The sequence below is a fragment of the Coregonus lavaretus genome, assembly GCF_964263955.1.
Source record: "Coregonus lavaretus genome assembly, chromosome: 23".
NCBI classification, from domain to species: domain Eukaryota; kingdom Metazoa; phylum Chordata; class Actinopteri; order Salmoniformes; family Salmonidae; genus Coregonus; species Coregonus lavaretus.
Window position 1 is genome coordinate 10,732,928 of NC_140010.1, and position 6,488 is coordinate 10,739,415.

The window sequence follows — 6,488 nt, forward strand, 5'->3', positions numbered from 1 at the left end:
AAAATGGCATATAAACTCAGCAAATAAAGAAACGTCCCTTTTTCTGGACCCTGTCTTTCAAAGATAATTTGTAAAAATCTAAATAACTGCACAGATCTTCATTTGTAAATGGTTTAAACACTGTTTCCCATGCTTGTTCAATGAACCATAAGCAATTAATGAACATGCACCTGTGGAACGGTCTTAACAGCTTACAGATGGTAGGCAATTAAGGTCACAGTTATGAAAACTTAGGACACTAAAGAGGCCTTTCTACTGACTGGAAAAACACCAAAAGTAAGATGGCCAATAAATTGCAATGTCTGTACTGTGAGATGCCTACAACAGCACTACAAGGAGACAGGACGGACAGCTGATCGTCCTCCCAGTGGCAGGCCACGTGTAACAACACCTGCACAGGATCGGTACATCCGAACATCACACCTGCGGGACAGATATAGGATGGAAACAACTACCCGAGTTACACCAGGAACGCACAATCTCTCCATCAGTGCTCAAACTGTCCACAATAGGCTGAGAGGCTGGACTGAGGGCTTTAGGCCTGTTGTAAGGCAGGTCCTCACCAGACATCACCGGCAACAACGTCGCCTATGGGCACAAACCCACCGTCGCTGGACCAGACAGGACTGGCTAAAAGTGCTCTTCACTGACTAGTCGTGGTTTTGTCTCACCAGGGGTGATGGTCGGATTTGCGTTTATCGTCGAAGGATCGAGCGTTACACCGAGGCCTGTACTCTGGAGCGGGATGGATTTGGAGGTGGAGGGTCCGTCATGGTCTGGGGCGGTGTGTCACAGCGTCATCGGGCTGAGCTTGTTATTGCCGGCAATCTGAACGCTGTGCGTTACAGGGAAAACATCCTCCTCCCTCATGCGGTAGGTACCCTTCCTGCAGGCTCATCCTGACATGACCCTCCAGCATGACAATGCCACCAGCCATACTGCGCGTGATTTCCTGCAAGACAGGAATGTCAGTGTTCTGCCATGGCCAGTGAAGAGCCCGGATCTCAATCCCATTGAGCACGTCTGGGACCTGTTGGATCGGAGGGTGAGGGCTAGGACCATTCCCCCCAGAAATGTCCAGGAACTTAATAATATAATAACATGCCATTTAGCAGACTCTTTTATCCAAAGCGACTTACAGTCATGCGTGCATACATTTTTGTGTATGGGTGGTCCCGGGGATCGAACCCACTACCTTGGCGTTACAAGCGCCGTGCTCTACCAGCTGAGCTACAGAGGACAACTTGCAGGTGCCTTGGTGGAAGAGTGGGGTAACATCTCACTGCAGTAACTGGCAAATCTGGTCCATGAGGAGGAGATGTACTGCAGTACTTAATGCAGCTGGTGGCCACACCAGATACTACTGACTGTTACTTTTGATTTTGACCCCCCCTTTGTTCAGGGACACATTATTTCATTTATGTTAGTCACATGTCTGTGGAACTTGTTCAGTTTATGTCTCAGTTGTTGAATCTTGTTATGTTCATACAAATATTTATATATGTTAAGTTTGCTGAAAATAAACGCAGTTGACAGTGAGAGGACGTTTTTCTTTTCTGAGTTTACTGTAAACCAAGGCCAGTCAACAACAAAAAAATAGTTGCAGTAATATTAGAGATCCACAAGGTGTCAGTGATGGACAATAGGCATTTGTAGGAAGGGCCATGGAGTGAAGTAGATGAAGAGACTAAAGAGCTGATGAACATGAGTTATTAATAGGAAAGCTGAATGGAAATGTTTTCTGGCATACACTTTGGGGGAGAATTTAAATTGTACTTTATTACTGAAACAAATGGCTCTAAAAAAAGAGTGTCAGATGAGGAATATGTGATGGTTAGAATAGCATTTCCCTATATGGCAGGGTTCTTCAATTCCGGTCCTGGAGGGCCGAAACACCTCTGTTTTTCATCCTCTCCTTCTAATCAGGGGCTAATTCAGACCTGGGACACCAGGTGAGTGCAATTAACTACCAGGTAGAAATAAAAAACAGAAGTGTTTCGGCCCTCCAGGACCGGAATTGAAGAACCCTGCTATATGGCTTTGTCAAGCCAATAAAATACATGCATTTTGCTCTGCAGTGCTGTAGTTAATTAGTTTGTGTGAGTATCTACCGCTAAATGCAGTTTTAAGTTAATTGAGAGACTGCAATGGAAACTTACCATGTTTTTAAAGTTGTTAAAAAACAACCTCTCCCCCTTACACACACCCAATTCCCCCTTTCTATCTCACTTTCCTCTTTCCCACCCTTCCTCCTCTCTATCATTAGTATTTTGTGCATGGTGAAGTGCTCTCTCTTCCTCTGGCCCATCCCTTGCTACTTCTCTCAGGCCTTGATGTTCTTCCTGCCGAGCTCAGCAAAGCTCCTCTATAATTACAGCTCTCTGGTCGCTGAGCTGAACATTTTTGTGCCCTGATGCAACTCTGTTCAGGGCGGCTCAACTGAACTGGGTCGACCCTCCTGCTTCCGGCACCCTGGCCCAGCCGGCACACTCCTGCCAGCCTGTGAGCAGCTCACTCCATGAAGAAACCCACTATAGAAATGAGAGAATTGTGTTTGACACATCTTTCAATTAAGTGGTTATCAAGCAGGATAGTGTTTTACTCAATTAACAACACAGCCATGTGTGCTCATTTACGTGTCAGAGTGAAGACAGAAGGATGAGAGCCTGTTCCTACCATTATGAGGTGTTTGGGAGTAGCAATAAAGGTTTGAGGTTGAAGGTAGAGCGAAGTGTTGAGAGTGTGGGTAACTGTACGGAAGGGATCATCAACTAGATTCAGCCGTGGGCCAATTTTTTTCTTGAGCAGATGGTCGGGGGGCTGGAACATAATTACAAATAATTTGTAAACAGCAAATTGACCGCAAGAAGCCCAAACAGATATGTTTGACTAAAACATAATTTCAAACCTTGCTTACATTTGTATACGATCACATTTCTCTCTATGTGTGGGAATACTTGGAAACAGATTTCTTAAATTAAAATCACTTGGAGCTGATTTCCTGGTGTTTTTAGTATATTATGTCCAACAATAAAAATAAAAAAACTTGGTGGGCCAAATAAAACCACCTGAGGGCCAAATTCAGCCTGCGGGCTGCCAGTTGGGGAACCATGGAACCGTGGTGTACAAAATGGAGGGTGTGGGGTTTGTAGATGTTCTGTGGGCCTGGAATCTGTTGCGATCTTGTATGAGACAATAGTTACCGTGAGGCCGGGGGAGTTTGGCTAACCTCTCTGTGGAAAGAGAGACTGAAGAAGACAAGGACGTAGGTCCGCTGGCCATGTAGGCTAAGTGCTCTACAGGACACAGCCAAGGAGGATAGGGATACATGGCTATTTCCACCCTCTAGGTTGCCAATAGGCTGACTCAATTTAGGTTCCCGAACACAGCAATCTTCTGGTGTGGGAAGATGGAGCTCAAATGCATTGCTCTCTGGTTGTAGCTAGGTGTAGCGGAACCTCTCCCCACCTCTTTCGGGGGTATACTCATCAGTACAGGCCCCTCTAGCCCTCCCTGGAAACTGAGCTGAGCCAGGCTAATCCATGCTGATGACTGGGCAATAAAAACATGGTTTAGGCCCACATGGTCCTTTGTGTCCAGAGTCCAGACCAGCACTCACAGTAACAACCCTGACGGGGGCCCCCGGCGCCACTTTCAAAGGCTACCTCTGATGTGGCAGCTCAGAACTGTCTCTCTTTCGCTCTCGCTCTTGCTTTCGTTTTCTTCTAGTCCTTTTTCTGACAAGAGTTTGACCTGTAGGACAATGCAGAAATAAGGTGCAGACAACTTGAAAGACAGTGATATCTGGGTAATCGGAAACAGCATGAGGTCAAAGACTGCCCTCTCATGTGGTCTAGACTAACATTGTGTGCATATTTAGTTGCCAGATTAAAAGTGCCAGTAGTCCAGACCAGGCCCAGATTAAAGCAGGGGGGTTTCCTAACGGATGTGACTGGGTCAGAGCGAGGGTGGCTGGGGTTTGGGAGAGGAGGGAAGGAGGGCGAGTCTGATTCAGCAGCTCCTGCTGGGAAGTCTCTTCCTGCTCAGTTTGGGAAACTGTGCCATATGATAAAAAAAAATAAAAAAGCATATTACTCAAGTTCCTACCACCTGTATTATTTTCACACAATACTTTGTTTGGCTAAAAAGAACTAACACCACACCCTAGTCAAAGTGCAGACAGAGAGTATAACTTACATAGCATAGCACATTAATGCAGCCGTTTCAACCATACCATGATAGCTGTGTTCAGATTCATCACTGGTGGGAGAGAGACATACCGTGCCACAAAGGAAAACAGAGAAAGGATTCGAAATCAAACAGTTGGTAAGTTATTGAATTGGAGAAAAATAGGAATATTAGCACATCTGCAAGAACACACACATGCAGTCTCACACACACACACACGTTTGTTTTACTATACTTGTGGGGACCTAAAATTGATTTCCATTCAACATTCTGTTTTCCCTAATCCCTAAACCTTAACCCCTAAACCTAACCCCTTAACTCCTAAACCTAACCCTTAACCCTAATTCTAACCCTAAACCTTAAGCCTAAAATAGCCTTTGTCCCCACAAGGGAGATTTTTCCTTGTTTTACTATCCCTGTGAAGACTTCTGGTACCCACAAGGATAGTAAAACAAACACACACACACACACACACTATAGACCTATAAGTGAGGAAAGTTTTTTTTCCATTGAAACTAATATAATATGTAATAGAAGACTTGCAAGAGAAATGAAGCAAGATTAAAAAAAGGAGTGAATATTAGACATACCATCTTTCTTTCCCCTTTCTGTTTTCCATTGAGTCCAGCTACACACCACCAATATGCACACAGAGCAAATATCATACAAACAAGTGTAGGTGGCTTTGTTTCTGTGTGCAAGCGTATTTGTGTCAGTGTGTCTGCGTATTTGAATGAATATGTGTGGTGTTGAGTATAGATAATGACAAGGTTTTTTGGTGTATCAGAGCTTGTACAGGATGTGGCATGGCTGTTTGAAAATGAAGCCATGTGTAGCCTATATACTCACTCGATACAGAAGGGCCTTTACCCTGTGTGGGTTCTGGAATACATTGAATACGTGCAATGGTTGGGGGTACTGGAGGAGAGGTTTGGGAAAAACTGCACAAGTACAGTAAATTCTATTTGTGTTATTGTCAAGGCTGAGGTGTATGTGGTGTGGGAGTCAGGCGCAGGACACCGAAGCTTAGTCCAACAAAGTTTACTTGTGAAACCACAAGGCAAAGATACAATGATCGGCCTCAAAACAAAACAGAGGCGAGCAATTACGCAACTATGCGTAAAACAATAAAACAACAAAACAGAGACAAACACGCAGCACTACGGACAGGCGAAAAACAACACACAACCTAACCAATACAAAACAGGCAACTTATAGAACACGTAATCAGACACAAACGGACACAGGTGTAATAGACAGACAAAAGCAATCAAACATAGAAACATTCAACGGTGGCAGCTAGTACTCCGGGGACGACGAACGCCGAAGCCTGCCCGAACTAGGAGGAGGAGCAGCCTCGGCAGAATCCGTGACAGTACCCCCCCCTTGACGCGCGGCTCCAGCCGTGCGCCGACCCCGGCCTCGGGGACGGCCAGGAGGACGCGGACCCGGGCGCGTGGGATGCCCACGGTGGAACTCAGTCAGGAGGGATGGATCTAGGATGTCCCTTCTAGGCACCCAGCACCGTTCCTCCGAACCGTACCCCTCCCACTCCACGAGATACTGGAGACCACTCATCCGGCGCCTCGAGTCCAAGATGGTCCGGACCCTGTACGCCGGGGCCCCCTCGATGTCCAAAGGGGGCGGAGGGTTCTCTCCTATCTCATCTTCTTGGAGTGGGCCAGCTACCACCGGCCTGAGAAGAGACACATGGAACGAGGGGTTAATATTCTTGTAATCAATAGGCAGTTGTAACCTGTAACACACCTCGTTCAATCTTCTCAGGACTTTAAAGGGCCCCACAAACCACCGACCCAGCTTCCGGCAGGGCAGGCGGAGGGGCAGGTTTTGAGTCGAGAGCCAGACTCGATCTCCCGGTGCGTACACCGGTCCCTCACTGCGGTGGCGATCGGCGCTCGCCTTTTGTCGACGGATGGCCCGCTGCAGATGGACATGGGCAGCGTCCCACGTCTCCTCCGAGCGCCGAATCCACTCATCCACCGCAGGGGCCTCGATCTGGCTCTCGTGCCATGGTGCCAGGACCGGCTGATACCCTAAAACACACTGGAAAGGTGTTAAATTGGTGGAGGAGTGGCAGAGAGAGTTCTGGGCCATCTCTGCCCAGGGGATATACCTAGACCACTCCTCCGGCCGGCCCTGGCAATAGGACCTCAGAAACCTACCCACATCCTGGTTGACTCGTTCAACCTGCCCATTGCTCTCTGGGTGGTACCCCGAGGTAAGGCTCACCGAGACCCCCAAGCGTTCCATGAACGCCCCCCAGACTCTGGAGGTGAACT